Source organism: Cydia fagiglandana, chromosome 6 (genome assembly GCF_963556715.1).
Source record: "Cydia fagiglandana chromosome 6, ilCydFagi1.1, whole genome shotgun sequence".
NCBI classification, from domain to species: Eukaryota; Metazoa; Arthropoda; class Insecta; order Lepidoptera; family Tortricidae; genus Cydia; species Cydia fagiglandana.
The window spans coordinates 20,593,559-20,611,075 of NC_085937.1; the positions used below are offsets into that span (position 1 = coordinate 20,593,559).

General features: G+C 36.0%; 1 protein-coding gene and 1 long non-coding RNA gene across 7 annotated transcripts in view; one reads left to right on the forward strand and one right to left on the reverse strand.

Annotated features, from left to right (window-relative positions):
- LOC134665459 (uncharacterized) overlaps positions 1-17,517 on the reverse strand; it is a 430,855-nt gene that overhangs the window by 174,055 nt on the left and 239,283 nt on the right. The gene's annotated exons all lie outside the window — the stretch shown is intronic.
- The window catches only part of LOC134665397 (protein tiptop), a 424,238-nt gene that overhangs the window by 39,703 nt on the left and 367,018 nt on the right, over positions 1-17,517 (forward strand). Inside the window, exon 1 of one of the 2 annotated variants that reach the window (XM_063522344.1) lies at positions 14,763-15,060. The exons of the other annotated variant lie outside the window; for it this stretch is intronic. The gene's annotated coding sequence lies outside the window, so the exon portion shown is untranslated. Of the gene's footprint in view, positions 1-14,762; positions 15,061-17,517 lie in introns of those variants that run through there. 2 annotated transcript variants of the gene reach the window in all.

Genomic DNA, 17,517 nt, shown 5'->3' on the forward strand with positions numbered 1-17,517 from the left:
ATTGCTTATCATCAGACGGGCCGGGCCGTATGCTTGTTTGTTAGCGACGAGGTATAAAAAATAAAATTAAATATGCACAGAATATCATTGAATTAAAAACTTTGTTTTATTTTATAGTAAATTAGTATAACACTCGATACACAGGCAATCACAATCCAGGCCGCAGCGATTTTGGGCTGTAAGCCTCGTAGGCCAGTAGGTATATATCGGCCTCACAAGCCGCAAAAACTCGCTAGGACTGAGTCTAGACCGTAGCCGTTTATTTATTCTTGATTTCATGAAGGTTTGCAGAACAGTACGTAACCGCATTATACATCTATCTTAGACGGACCTCACAGCAACAAAACAGGTTTACCACTGCACGATTTTCAAGTAGTACACGAAATATTTACATAATGTTCCGTATTAATAGGTAATATTTGAAGATCAAAAGTTCTGTAACATAAATACAAGATCACAACATTGTCTTCACAGTTCATTGACGTTGACGTACAAAAGTACGTCAAATAGGTATGCAATATTAATACCAGCATAATGAAAATTAATTCCAATCAGTAAGTATGAGTCTTCAAACTTTTTTCATTCTAAGCCGGGTTTCAAGGAGCAAATTACTTAAATGATATTGGAATCGTATTGTTTTAAGATAGTTTACTGCCTTTTTCAACCATTATGCCCCAACAAATCAAATCTAAGATGAGACTCGAGCTCCATCTGATGATAATTATTTACCCTGTTTTTTTAAATAGTATTTGTCTACTGGTATACTTTTTCGTATATGTATATGATTTAATGTCGAAATAAATGCCAAAATCAACTGTCATTTCAATTAAATTTGCGATACGTGTGCTTTGATCCGAGCCCAGCGGGCATCTGATCAAAGAAGTTGCGTGCACGGAACCGCTGATATCATATTTTGGAACTTATTTATTGAATGTGAAATTAAAAAAAAAAGTAATCCTGGTAGTCGCTCAAGCATACAATTGCGCGTTATTAGAAGCAGTTTTCATATTTTTATCTTTTGTGCACAAATTGTTACGAATCTTGAAAGTCCGTTTTAGACCTATGTTCGTGATCGTTTTCTATCGAGCAAAAGTCAAAAACTTAGGATTCTAATCACTCTAATCAGTAGAAAAAGCCCTCAAGTTTGCTAATTGAATGTATGGCAGCTGTATCGTGATCCAAAAAAGAGCTACGGCTTTTAAAAAACTCCGTTTTCTGAACTCACTGCTCCTTAAGGATGAAAGTTGATGGACGGAGAGCGGATGGTAGACCCAAGAAACGATAGATGGATTGTGTGAAAGAGGATATAAGAAAGAAAAGAGTGAGTGCTGAGGTAACGAAAGATAAAGATATTGAAGATAATAAGATTAAAGATATTGAAATATATTGAAATTGATAGAGGAGAATGGAAGAGAAAAAAATGTTGTGCCGACCTCACATAACGTGGGATAAGGATGAAGAAGATTGAGTGTACACTTTTCAATGTCCCGACATGCACGCGTCGGCAAGACAGGCCTCACTCAATATCGGATATTGTTCTTGCAAATGAGTATTTATGTCATCGTTTGTATAAAATGTGCTCGCCGCGTTTTTGCGCGAACCTTTATTACGAATACGAGTACATACTCGTATTCGGTGTTGGCTGATTTAGGACTGTTTGTTTTGGTTACTAGGTGGGTAAGGGTGATGTAAATGTACAGTCAGCAGCAGAAGTTGCTAAGCGGGCGAGGTGTTGAAAATTACCTTGACACGCTCTTATTCTCTTAACAATAAAGTCGCGTCAAGATAATTTTGAACATCAGGTGCGCTTAGCAACTTCTGCTGCTGACTGTACATAGGTACGATATACAAGGTGGCTAAAAAATAAGTGCATTCCCGTTGCCAGGAGATTTACGGAATATACTGAGCAACTTTTACTAAGGGACGAACCCCGAAGTCGTGAAGTAAAATTTACCCTACCATAGAAAATAGAATGAAAAAGCCAAATTTTTTTTCGTGATGCGGGGTTGGTCCCATAGTAAAAGTTGCTCATTATGATCCCAAAACCTCCCTTAGCTAGCCTGTATATGCATATACAATCCATAAAATACGCGTGAATTTAAGGTCATATCGACAGGGATTATATAAAGTGACAGGTACAAATTTAAAAACTCTGTGGAACAACAATTTCGTCAATTTTTTTGAGGGAGGAACAAGAAAGAAAAATAAAATAAAATATTTCTTTTTCCGGCAGATACGTCTCTAAGTGATACTAAATTTGTTTGAAATTAAAGGAAAAATGGAAAAATTCACCGCATAAGTGCAAGACGTGCGATAACTTACGTTTGGATCTTGCCTAAATTGTTGTTTCTTTCCATTTTTAGTTTATTGTTTATTTAAAAATTTTAAGAAAAAAATATCCAAACACACACCATAGCCGTATGATTAGACAAACAGACATACAAACAAGTGAAAATCGCAGCCTATAGTATAATCTCCCTCTCGAAATAGGTCGACGACCTCTTTATAGGTCTGAGGCGTGAGGGGTGCGGTCGTTGCACCTAATTTAGCCATCTGATTGACTCAGCCGTCTAGGGACCGCCGACTTGCTTTCTTTGACATTAGGCTGTCTCGCTTACTAATTACGTGATGGTTTCCGCGATCGAGATTTTCACTAGATGGCAGCACCGTGTGTCAGGCGTGTCTCACTCCGCGATTTCGTCGCTTTGCTACAGGTAGCTAAAATTACATCCGTTCGCCCCAATTTTGGGGTTTGCCATAAGCCGCGCGTGGCGCTGTCGCCACCTAGCGGCCATATCTGTGCTGATCGTAACAGACGCGTTTTGTTAGAGAGTGAGTCTTCTGTACTTAGTACTATTATTTATTCTGTGACATTGTCCAATCCGATATCGGATTTTGGATACGTCCACGAAGAGGCAAAATAAATAACAGAGCATTTTTATATTTATTTATTCAATTCATATTTTGTTGTTGTTCAAAAGATCATGATTAGGGGATATCTGGCAGCTGTCTTTTTCCAAGGGTCATCCGACATCCGATATCGGACCGGATAATGTTTTACATACAGACGGTTATATTCGTATCGTAGAAGTGTAAGAATGTGGACTGATTGGAAACAGGGGTTGGGTCGCTGAACCTAATTTCGCAGCCTGATTGACTTTGCGTCTAGGGACCGTCAACTTATGTTTATCAGATTTGTCTCTCACATTAGTTTTCCTTGTGAAACCGTAGACGTTAGTAAGTAAAATAATTATGCATTTATTTTGTGTGTCAATATCACTAAAGACGAAACGCGTTCCATGTAGATTTTAGTACAGTCAGCAGCAGAAGTTGCTTTGCTAAGCGGGCGAGGTGTTCAAAATGATCTTGACGCGCTGTACTGCCGTATTCGAACTTCAAGATATTCACAAGAGACGACACATATTACATAGATCCATTCTAGATACGTTATAGTTTAGATATCAACTTGTTCTCTTTTCTTTTCTTTTCACTCAGCATATGCCGATGTCTAAGATACTTAGTCATGGCGCTGGTTTTCAGGGCAACCAGGGTATGGTTATTTTATATTATAATGCTTATAATAACTGCACTAACACAATTAACATAATCATAGCAATGGTATAATAAGTGTCTATAATAATGGTTGAACGACCGCCCGTGCGTGTTTGTGAGCTAATTTGAATGGACATCAAACATTCCAATAAGATGCAAATATCGTGTAGACAAAACTAGCATTATGCGGTCCGTCATAAACTCTGCCATGCAGTGATTTAGATTATTCGACTTACATCATAGGAGGCAGCGGATTCTAGAGCCATTATAAGAGTCGCATGTATAAGCGAGAGTGATGCTCCGAGAACTGAGAGCCTACCGTGAACCACGTCCGATGTGTTGCCTCTGTGTCGCACTTATAAATTCATACGTAAGTGTGACAGAGAGGCAACACGTCCAACGTGGTTCGCGGTAGGCCCTCTGGGTCGGACTCGCACTAATCCCTGCTGCTTCTTTGCGCCATCGTTTTACTAGACAACATTTCCATCTTAACCAATGGTTGGAGAAACGCATAGTTGCTACACCGTGGAATTAACTGTCGCCCACGGTATTTCCGGGCGGATATGGTCTTTACACCTTCCAGAAAAAAGCGTAGCTAATACTCATCCCATCTTATAAAGGTCGGCAAAGTACTTGAAACCTCTCTGGCAATAGCATGGTCGGTGGTAATTGCTTACTGATGGCGTTTCGCCTGCTTATTTTTTGCGTTTTGCGTTTCTCCAATTTCATCAAAGAAAACAGATACCTACAGATGTAGTTCATAATTGTTTTTCATCGTATTTTCTCGGAAACGTTCGTATTTGTCATGCTACTTCCTTCAGTCATCTCCAGTACTTTTTGTACCGACACTGACTGAAATACAATACAAGAAAAGCTGTAAGCAAACTTACCTATAGATCAGTGTTGGACGAAACGTTAATGCAATTGAAAATTCTTGACCATTAACCAGTACAAGTTGAATCGTCAACTGTGACCGTCCGTTACCGTTTATGGTTCAATTCGTAATGGTTAATGGTCAATTGCAATTAACGTTCGGCCAACACTGCTATAGATATCGCTTTTCAGACGTCTTGCTAGATGCATTGAGTCATTCGCTTCTGGCTTGGACCGTCACATACCAACCACTGAGCTCAAACTCAAAGATGGCGGTCAACATAAAAATTGTTTTAATCGTAACCGGAGCTATCGGTCCCGAGTCCCGACGTATTATCGTAAATCGATTCGATCGATTTATCTCATTCGATACTTGAGCGACTTAAAAATTCAATGGCGGTGTTGGATTTTAAATGACGTTTAATTTGTCTGAGGTTTTTTAAGCAGGTAGCAAAAAAGCATACAGCTCGCCTCATTCGCCTGCTATTGGGGTATTGGTAAAATATTATGAGACCTATTAGTACGATCAAGGGAAAGGCAAATTGATTTGTGTGCCACTTCGTCTTACTACGAGGTGCAAGATTCTCAAGCTGTTAGAAATGAGGGCGCTTCTTTCTTCGTACTTAACTGTCATATTTGTGACGTAAAATGCTTAAACATGGCAATAATTTTGTATGGATTTTTTTAGTTTTATTTTATTTAATTTCTACTCTTTCATGTCGCACTATAAGTATGTGTATATTTATTATGTATATCTGTTGTCAAAAATAATAAATAATTTGATTTTAGGTATGTACTTGCACCTAATTTAAATTACCCGACATTCTTTTCAGTGGGACTATGGTCGGCTCTTTATCATTTTGTTCATCATTTTGTTTTGTTCAACAAGCATGTAAATGCGAAAGTGACGCATGGCATGCGAGGTGATAAAAAAACCGGGCAAGTGCGAGTCGGACTCGCGCACGAAGGGTTCCGTACCATAATGCAACAAAAAAAAAAAGCAAAAAAAACGGTCAACCATCCAAATACTGACCACTCCCGACGTTGCTTAACTTTGGTCAAAATTCACGTTTGTTGTATGGGAGCCCCATTTAAATCTTTATTTTATTCTGTTTTTAGTATTTGTTGTTATAGCGGCAACAGAAATACATCATCTGTGAAAATTTCAACTGTCTAGCTATCACGGTTCGTGAGATACAGCCTGGTGACAGACGGACGGACGGACGGACGGACGGACAGCGAAGTCTTAGTAATAGGGTCCCGTTTTACCCTTTGGGTACGGAACCCTAAAAATGTGACCATGATACCACTGCAGGTGACATTGTCACCAGGCCCCTGTTTCACCAACGTGACAGGTGCGACGAATTGTAAAATCACTGTTGCTGACGTCACAGGCATCCATGAACTACGGTTACCGCTTACCATCGGGCGGGCCGTATTCCTGTTTGCCACCATCATTGTATTATTTAAAAAAAACTTTATAATATCGGAAAAAAACAGATATTTCTCTTGCTGAGTTTATGACAATTGTCACAATAAACTCTACAATTGTCACGAAATTCCGACATATAGCTCATTACCTGTCAAGAATTACCTACAATTCTTCTAAATCTTTGACAATTGTCAAAAACGGCCGGCAAACAGAAATACGGCCCGCCCGATGGTAAGTGGTAATCGTAGCCCATGGATGCCTGTGACGTCAGCAATAGTGATTTTACAATTCGTCGCACCTGTCACCGATGTGAAATTGGGGCCTGTGTGTAATGCCACCAAGCACTGTACTAGAGTCGGACCAAGAAAAGTCTGCAGCGGATTTGATAGCCCACGCAGTGCAAGTGTTATTTATACGTCATAATTTTATAGAAGTTTGACGTTTAAAATAACACTTGCAGTGTGTGGGCTATCAAATCCGCTGCAGACTTTTCTTGGTCAGACTTAACATTGCACAGGTGAGGCGTAGTGCACACAACCGTCACGGCAGCCTAATTGTCAAGCGGTCGTTGACCTCGCCCATTCATAAATCGTATCAATGGAGCGCGCTGTGAGTTTAAAGTTTGCGGGACGGAATGACGTAAGTGTAGTGAGAGGGAAGGGATTTTAGGACGTTTTGAATTGGAAAAATGCGCGGAATGGAATGTAGTAAAGTGTAAGATAGGGTGTGGCTTTTAGGACGTTTTGGATTTGAAAGATAGTAAGATGGTTTCTAGTCTTATAGCTACGTTGTTGCGGTGTTAAAAAAATAAAATAAAAAATAAAAATAGTTTATTTACCAGAAAGAATACAATATGCTTTACTTAACCTATGACCGCCACACTAGGCTAGGCCTGTCTCGTGGAGCCAGTTTAAACAATTCCAATTTTCAATAGCTTAAATATCTTCCTACGCTGAAGTTTTGGATTTGTACTTAGTAATACATATAGCTTAAAGTAAGTATTAAATAAAAATAAAAAGGCTTAATCTATACAAGAGAAAAAAGAAACATAGTTTAGGTCTAGTAAAAATTGACACCTATGCTTAAAGTTTGGAATTTAACAATTTTTAGGTGCAGTTCAATATTTTATACAATTAATATGTATAATCCAATTTATTATCACTAATTGTACATTTCTTGCGTTTTCTTGCTGTTAAAAATTAGAAAATTTGGTGCGGCTTGGCTAAATGTGAACTTAAAAAAAAACGGGCAAGTACGAGTCGGACTCGCGCACGAAGGGTTCCGTACCACAATGCAAAAAAAAACAAAAACAAAATAAAGCAAAAAAAAACGGTCACCCATCCAAGTACTGACCTCTCCCGACGTTGCTTAACTTTGGTCAAAAATCACGTTTGCTGTATGGGAGCCCCATTTAAATCTTTATTTTATTCTGTTTTTAGTATTTGTTGTTATAGCGGCAACAGAAATACATCATCTGTGAAAATTTCAACTGTCTAGCTATCACGGTTCGTGAGATACAGCCTGGTGACAGACGGACAGACAGCGAAGTCTTAGTAATAGGGTCCCGTTTTACCCTTTGGGTACGGAACCCTAAAAACAAGAAGCTCTGAGATATATTATATTATGAGTTTCATATAACCAGTTTTGCTGATAGACCGACAGTTTTTCTAGTACACATAAAGTTACACAGTTTTAAGTCTAGTTGATTACTACGGGAAGCATTTCACGAAAAATGTGATTAAAATGATTATATGTAGGTGAAAAACTGAAATAGCTGTCATATACATAAAAATATAATATATTATAGTGTGACTACGTAAAAAAAACAAATTAAAAAATATTTAATATATTTTTTCACTTCAACCGTTTTAAAAACTTGTTATTTAAATGTACAGCGAATAAAATAATTTAAATAAATTTTCGGTTAGTAGTAGTTCTTCAACCGTAGTAGTTTTATTTTTATTTTTGTGCCTGTTAAAGATGAGTTTAGTTTCCTTCTCCAAAATTTGAAAATTAAATTAGGTATGTACTCAAAAGACGACCATCCCGACAGTAAAAAGCTGAGAATTAATAAGCACCATAACGTATCGAGAATGATAAACACTAGAAAAACATCCAACCCCAACTGTCAAACAACTAGCCAACTGTTGAACTTGTCAAAGGAAACGGAAGGGCGCATGCAGCCTGCTTTTAATTATCCCCCTACCCCCCACCCCCTCGGTAATAAATATGGTCTTCTCACGCACCTATAGTTGAGACGGGGTGCTCAAAGTTTGTAGTTCGCGGCAAAAGTAAAGTATGCAATAATGTAATGATTATTAAAGAGGCCACAAGGGCACTTGGCACGGTATTTTGTGCTGATTTGCTAATTTATACGTTTATGTGTTTGTACATACGAATGAGTTGCCGTTTAGGTGACACATTTCGTATGCTATGTGTTGCTAAGGTGCCAGTGGCGGCGCGTTCATAAAAGCCGATTCCCACCGGCTTGCCTGTTTTTGGACGTTTGATCAGAGTTGTAAAGGAAATATGTAAGCGGAATTAGCCCCGGCTTGCCTATGGATATGTTTGACGCGCCGCCACTCTAAGGTACGCCAATTCTTGAGATTATGGCTCCATGCTCCATGAGCCATGGCAGAAGCTGGGACAACGCGAGGAAGAAGATAGTCGCAGTCAAAATGTAATCTTTAGATTGGTCACGTAAGACATAATTTGGACAATTACGTAGATAGTGTAGCTAATGGCCAAAATAATTTTGGATATATGGCATCATTATAGGCCGCCTCGGTCCGGGCACGGCCCGGTCTAGCGTGACTCATGGCAACACACGTCGAATTGCAAGACATTTAACTAAATCAAATTGCAAATTAAGTTATAAAGTAAAGTTTCGTCGATCTTGGTCCCAAAGTTTGGGAACCACATAGCTATAATATAAAATCGAGGCGCGATGATGGACGACTGAGGCGCGCGCGCAGGTAATTATGAACTTGGCTGCGCACGTCATCATCATCGATCCAAGAATTGTTTGATAGGGGAGATCGGGGATAGAAGTGCCGGGGGTAAGTGTTCTGATGAGAATAGGATCGCAAGTAAACGAGTTTAACAACAATAACAATGAATTGATTCAGTACGATATTTGTTGCGAAAGGTCAGGTAGGATACTTTGTCATTGCAGTAACCTGCAATGACAAAGTACATAGAATTTACGGAAAAAAAAATTACGACACACCTTACCCTGCGGAATCGTATAATATTATTACTTTTATTTTAATTAGTAATTGTTAATAGTACACAAAAAAAAATTATAAAGCGATTTTATAAAAAAAATGTTCTAGTAAGAAAACTGTTACCGATGAACAAAACAATATCACTTTTAAGAAACGCAAATAATTATTCCTTAAAATAGCGCAAGCCACACAATCTACCTAAATTTTGTTTTTTTATAAAAATCGGAACTTCTAGCCCCCTATGTGTTAAAATAGTTTAGTGTAAGTATGTTATGTTTCAATTTTATTCTTTAACCTCTTAGGGGTCATCCATTAATTACATCACATGTTTAGGGGGAGGGGGGACACACAAACTGATACTCAATTTTTTTTTTGCATCAATCCCATGCTTGTGGGGTATTTATGGATAGGTCTTCAAGAAAGATATTGAGGTTTTTAATATCATTTTTTTCTAAACTCAATAGTTTGTACGAGAGACCACCTCCAAAGTGGTAAAATGTGTGTCCTTTAACTTCTAAAATAAGAGAATGATAAAACAAAAAAAAATGATGTACATTACAATGCAAACTTCCACCGAAAATTGGTTTGAACGAGATCTAGTAAGCAGTTTTTTTAAATACTTACGTCATAAACCGCAATTTTATTATGTTAGGGGTCCTCCATTAATTACGTCACACGTTTAGGGGGAGGGAGGGGGTCAAGAAAATGTGACATATTGTGACATGCGGGAGGGGGGGGGGGGAGACACAAACTTTGTGACGTCACTTTAACTTCATCAGGCACCGAAAATTTATTGAAATTATTTTATTCACTGTACATTTAAATAACAAGTTTTTAAAACGATAATCGTTTTTATTCGTTTAATTTTCTTTCCTAAGCAGTTTTGGGTTATAAAATTACTAATATTTATATCGTCAAAAATATTTTGATAAAATATTAATAATACTTAGGTACTTACTTAATTCGATTTGGCGATTTCGTAGAAAAAATGTGACGTCACACTAGGGGGGAGGGGTTTGCCAAATGTGACCAAGTGTGACAAGGAGGGGGGGAGGGGTCAAAAAACCTAGAAATTCGTGTGACGTAATTAATGGATGACCCCTTAGTATCATCTTTCTGGACAAAAAAACTTTGTTTATCGATAGTGATGAAGCCAATATAAATAAGCATATAGCAAAAAGGTTAGCAAAACCTGAAATGTTTACTTGACAGTGACATAAGTGACTTTGACACTTTTGACAGTGACGTATTTAAAGTAATTTTGTCTTAGTTTTTTTGGTCTTCAATTATCTACCAGTCAACCACTGGGCTAAATAAAAATTAGCTAAGGTGGTGGCTGATACAAAACCTTGTAATTTTTAAGATATTTTATAGTATTTTAGTTTATTGATGCAGCTCCGTGCGTTTAATACAGTACACCACTATTTTTAACAATAGATTTTGGGCATAATTATTTTCTATCGTCTTTCACGGAAACGTGTACGAACGTGTCTTGCTGTTTCATTCAGTCTCGTTCAAAAAAGTACTGTGGTTGACTGAAATAGCTTGACAAATACAAACGTTTCACAAAAATTACAATGGAAAAAATTATGCACTAGTACATCTAATATGCACTAGTATCTACGGCTTTAAAAAATCATCAAACAAAGACAGAAAAATCTAAAATAGCAAACAAATTTTGCTATTTCGACAAAAAAAGAAAAAATTAAAACGGACGTCAGGACCTTCACTCAAGGGCAGTTCCATTTTATTCTATTTTCACAATAATCATTCGTCTGTCCTTACCTTAAGGTCACCTACCAGCTATCAATCAACCATCACTCAACAGACTCACTTTAACCCTACCAACTTATAATTCACATCCTACAACCCAACCTTGCATCTTAAGCGTTCATCTATAGGTGCCAAAATCGCCTTTAAAACGCTTTCCTAAACGCATCTTTAAAATTGTCGACAATTTTTTCCATGCAGTCACTATAAACCAATTTCAATTTTATTACGCTTGAAATAGAGATGAAACTAGGTGCATTTAAAAGGAAAGGGTTCATATGTAATTTGGTATCGTAAAGTTGGTAATATGCAGGGGTATTGTCTGTCATCACGTTCAGTTTATGGGCACAAATTATATGCGTACGCGCATGATTGGGGTATCGCCGATTTGGGTCATTAGGGTACCATTGGTATTGCTGACTGTTTTTAGCCTGGCTTGTGGAAGCCAATTTAAGAACGAAAATTGCGAATTAATGTTGTATTTTGAAAAGCATTTTAATTTAAAAGTGAATGGACACTTTGGAATACCTATGTGTGGCTTTAAAATTACTAGAGAGCGCAAGAAATTATTTAATTTTATTAAAATTAATATTGTGAGTGAGTACGTATAAGTTATCATGTGGCCATGTTATTCATAAATAATGTGCTATTATTGTTGTTATAATAAAATTGTTGCCGTTATAAGTACATATTGTCAAAGAGAATGTATTGTTATTGCACTTATTGCTTTTAGTCTAAGTTTCGTGACGCATTGGTTTAAAGCCGACCACTGACTAACAGGCCGCCGGACGATATCGGCCTGTCAGTTAGAACTAAAATTTGACAGTTCCGAACAACTGACAGGCCGATATACCATCCGGCGGACTGTTAGTCAGTGGTCGGCTTAACTGTAATGTCATGTAAACATTTCTATCAATAAAATAAAAAATAAAATAAATAAAAACACGCAACATTATCCCGGCATTTCGCCACGGCTCTTGAGAGCCGGGGTCCGCTTGACAACTATGTAATCCCATGATTTGAAGTGGGCACTAGTTTCTACGAAAGCGTCTGCCATCTGACCTTCCAACCCAGAAGGTAAACTAGGCCTTATTGGGATTAGTCCGGTTTCCTCACGACTAAAAACGACAAAACGAGAAAGACGTCTATGACTAACATCATAAATATCTAACAAGTCACTATGTTAGCTCACATTAAGTACTAGAGTTAGACTAAGACAAGTCCGCAACAATTTTGATAGCACACGCAGTGCAAGTGTTATTTATATGTCATAATTTCATCGAAGTTTGACGTATATAATAAACACTTGCACAGCGTGTGCTATCAAAATAGTTGCATACTTCTAGTTCTAACTCTACATATAAATTATCGTGAAATATAAATTATACTAAATATTTGAAAAGTAATGTCACTTTATTGACTTTTGAGACAAAATTAATAAGAAATAACCCCCTAAAATTTGCTGTCTAAAGAGAAAAAATCAATTCAGTCAGTCATCGATGATCAATCAGTCATGATGAATTCAAAATTATTATTAGTGTTTAACCACTAATAATTTCGAATTAATCAATGAACGAATCCCTGTACTAGCTAGCTTGTATTCGTAACAGGCGGTATCTTAATCAACCCGTGTACACGTCCCGCGTGATGCATGGCTACTGGGCCAGTGCTTGAACAACGTCATGAAACATGTTGCATGCGGCCCGGTGACGGCCCAGTGGATGAACACGGATGAAGGACGTATGTTAAGACAAAACAGGAGCTGAGTTTTAAATATTTTAGGTAAATATACCCGTCTCGCTAACGGAAGCGGCTCTTAAAACTAGTGCGATAAGGACAAGGCGAAAAATCCTGCGTAAAAATCTCAAAAATCGAGGTTTCGTACTCGACTGTTTCCTCCTCCAAAACTTAATCAATCCTAACCAAACTTGGAAATCGAAATGAATATGAAATGATCTGTGTCGGACTGTTTTGTTTTTTTGGCTGATTGATATCAGTTTTGAATACTACGCCTCTCATTGCGGCATAGTCAATTAGGCCATTTTGGCCATTTTTGACGGGCTCTAGTGCCTTAAAAAAACAAAAATATCAAAAAAAGCAAAACGGTCCGACACAGATATTGACAATATAAATCTGTGTTAAAAAAATCATTGCTCTAGTATCAAAACCCACGGAGGAAACAGTCGAGTACGTTTGTATGGAGAAATGACCACTCCTGTTGGCCCTTAAGACCATTATGCAATAACCGGCCAAACTTCATAACCGGTTATGCCCGAAAAATAACAGAATATCTATCGGTTATAGTCGGTTACGGTTATTTTCGACAAAAAGTTATAAATTTACAATGAAGTAATTACAAAAATTACGGAAATAAAGTTACAGTAGGGAATGTGAGTATAAGTCTTCGTTTTTAATAAAACACACAAAAAAAGTAAAAGTAAAATATGACCTTGGACGTGATACAATATTCAATAAAAATATTTCATAAATAACGTTAGTTTTGGCATATTTTAATTATTAAAGTACACGAATGACAAAAATATAGTCACAGGCGTCACAGCCAAAAAGGCAGGATTTTGCAGTCATTGGATTACAAAAACATAGAATTGAAGTCATAAATTTACACGTTCAAGAAAAAAAATCACAGTTTGCGTACCTATACCTACTTAATTTTAAAAGAAAAAAATATTATTACAGTAATTTTTTCATTTTTTTTATTAAATACCTACTGGAATTAAATAACTGGAAAAAATACTGGAAAATATTATTTTTCTTTTAAAATTAAATAGGTAGGTATAGGTGAGTAGGGACTACTTACTTAAATAAATATGTAAATCAAACCGGCAATTTATTATTTTTAAGTATGATTTACTAGAAAATTCAAAGTTATACAGAAGGGATTTACAAATAAGTCAGTTACAGTAAGTAACTTTTTGCATATCATAGGTAAGATATTATTATGATAATTATTTAAATTAAAAAAAAACATTAACTTATAAAAACATATTATGACGTAAAAAAAAGAATTAGAGTATGTAAGAACATTTTACCTAACGTTTTATTCTAAAAACTTCATTAGAAGAACATTTTGAAATTAAATCAGACACCGAATCATTTTATGACTAAAAAAATAAGTTAATCAAATTGATTTTACTTTTGAAATAAATTTACGAAGATGAAAGCAAATGAAAACCTGTTAAATAAAATAAACTAAGAAAAACACATGTAAAATTTGTACAACTTAATAAAGTTATTACTAAAAAACAGATCAAACAAAATAATCGAAACACCAAAAACAATACAATAGTACAAACGAAAGTGAGTTACGCGGGAAAAAAGGCAAAAAGCGGGAGGTGCGGTGGGCGGGGGGCGGGGCCTGAGTCCCCGCCTGCGTTAGAGCGGGACGGCTGACGCGCAGGTGCACCGCCGCTGCTACGGAAAGAGATAGCAGACACGCGTGCACGCTGCAAGGTCACCGCGGACCGGTCGGATTTTGCACTGTTTTGACGTAAAAAAAAAATTAAAAAAAAAATCGGTTTTAAAAAACTTTTGACGTTAGATTTACTATTAGTGTCATTTAAAACGTTACAGTAAGAGTTAAAAAAATAAAAAAAATGAAGTGGTAAATAAGTTAAATTAGTATTCATTGAAAATAAATCCGAAACAGATATTTTTTTGGCAATATAAGCTATGAAAATAACTTTTGAGGTAAAGTGTCCTGTCTGTTCTGTGACTTTAAAAGAAGTTTCAATTAGTACAAAATTAACTTAGGATATAAAAGTAAAAAAAAATTTGTTGAAAACTCCACATCCGCATTACGCAAAAGAACTGCAACGAAACGCATCTTATCACGTCTCGTTTGATTGAGCGCTAGTTCTTCAAACCGCCGCGGCGCCACCGTCGCGCTCCGCCGCGTCACTCCGGCCGCGCCGCGCGAGCCCACCGTACGTGTCGCACGTACCCGTACTTCAAAATACGCGAAGTGCCAAAAAGTGCAAACTTAGTGTCAGTGAAGTGAACTTTACAAAAAAATCGATTCGGGGATTGCGAGCGTGCTGTTTTTTGTGTTGAGAATTTGGTTTAATGAATGTAGAAAACAAATAGAAGTTTGGAAAACAAAGGATATAAGCGTTGCTTGTTTAGGTGCTCGTGACAGGTGAAAAACGTGTTGTCATTGTCTGTTTATATATCATCAGAATAATACTGGTAAGAAATTTTTATAAAAAAAAACACTCGCCCTATTTTTCTATTTTTACTTAATTTCCCATTATTTTTTGCCTAATTTTTGAGGTTATTTCAGATTTTGATTAGTTTTCAGACAAGTTTGATTAGTTTGTTGTGAGTTGTGAAGTCAGACAATGGTGTGTAGGCTCGGCAAAGTTCGGGCCAAACTGAATTCAGTGGGTTTGCCGCGGCGGCCGGCGACGGTTGCGCGCTGAAGCCGGCGAGGTGACGTAACCGTTACATGCTCCATTTTCAAAATTGAAAAGCGTTCTAAAGACAAAAAGTTCAGTTCAGTAGAAGAGCATTACTTTTAAATCTGAATGCTGCCTGTAACTTTTGTGTTGAATGCTTTTTTTTATCAATAAAAATTTTTTTTTGCAACATACTGTAAAAGCGCAAAAAAATCTATTTTTTTGGCATAGCACTGCAATTAGTATGTTTTGTAATGCTACCAAGAATACCAAGGTCATTAATTAATAGGGTTTTATTTTTTTATATATGTATTTTTAAGTGACACACGACAAATGATAATCATTAACTTTTAATTTTAGCAACTTTATCGTTTTATAATTTTAATAGAAGTATTTTTATATTTTAGAAAGATCTTAATTATTTAGGTCACAATAAACGACAATTTTATAAGGTGAGTTTCCATAAAAATAAATAAAATAATGTTTGGCTGCACTACAATAGTACATTTCGATGCTAGTGCGGAAGGTATGTCATTACTTCACGAGTACCGAGATATCTTGCCACGAGCCGCAGGCGAGTGGCAAGACTCGGGACGAGTGAAGAATGACATTTCCGCACGTGTATCGAACGACGTTTTTTAATACAGTTGCGAAAAAATAAGAAAAACATTGTTAATCGTACACTAAACAATAGTGGTAACAGTGACAGCTCGGTTAGACGTCGTCTTTAAGTATATTATATCTATGGGCGTTTGGCAGCTATTCCGTTCCATTCAGTCAACTTATTAAGAACGGAATTTTCAATATTGAATATTAAAAAATAAACGTGTTATAATGATGAAGAGGTAAGTAATTAAATATGAAATATGTAATATTTTTCGTATTCTTACATTAACGGTAGGTTTTTATGCTGATTACGACGTTTAAAGGAAACTAATATTAACACTCATCAATAAGTAGTCGTGAATTGGAACAAGTATACATTTAAAAAAATTGGAAAAGTAAAAAGCACTAGTTCGAGATAACCAACTTTCCGCACGCTAAACAGCTACGTAAAGTAGCACTTTTTGAGCAACTGTATTAAAAAGGTTTATATAGTTACCTAGATAGATTTTGTATTCAATTGTTACCTTTCATTGATTAATGACTAGTTTTAATTAATTATAAAAAATGGCTGATTTTTATTAGTCATTGTACTTACCATTTATGGATAAATTTTTTTATAATTATAGCAATTTCGCATAGAATGCTCATACCTTCCCACCACGCCTCCTCTAATAAGTGAACAGACTAATAACATTAAGTAACTATAAAAATTAACTGCGTAAGAAACTAAGGTACCTTAGTTAATTTACAGTACAACAGTAAGTATTAACATATTAACTATACGAGATACGAGTATGAACTAACATTATATTTTTTGTTAACAAAATTTCTTAAAATACAAATAAGATTGGTATGTAATAAATTTAAATACCGAATTATTAATTTTTTTTTGAAATTTATCTGTAAATGAACAATGATATGTATTTACACATAAATCAAAATCAAACATTAATTTATTTTTGCCTAATTTACATCAGTCACTTATTTGGCAAAAATTTCTTCACCTAGCTAAAAATAAAACCTTTAACATTTTGAAGTCTTGATTGAATGTATGCCTCCCTTTTATGACTTTTTCAATAATTGGAACTGGGTGATTACCTACTAAAATAAATAAACAATGATATTTTTTTACACATATGTAAAAATCAAATACAAAAACGTAATATAAATCCATTTTTAAATACCTATAGAGCATTTTGTGCCTAATTTTAAAGACATTAAATAAATATGTACTTAAGTAACATAAACGCATTTAGCGAGTTTAAAATTTTAACCGACGATAAATAATGTTGTCGAAATTAAGTCAAAGTCAATTGGCAAAAAACATCAACTAGCTAGTAACTACCAAAAAAAAAAACTCGAACTCAGATATAATCAGATAACCGTGTGACTCCTTTCATTCGCACTAGCGGCCATGTTTATTTTTGTAAAGCAGTGCACAGTTGTCATTAGTCATTACAAATATGTATTACAATTAAGTGATACGAGTCTCAAATTTCTTGATATCATACGAGTAAATATTTAGTAGTTACCGGTGGTTAATTTAATAAATAAACGATAACATTTACAAATCTTAAACAAAAACTGAATACAATTTCTTTTTTACGTCAAAGACAATTGGCAAAAAACTTCAACTAGCTAC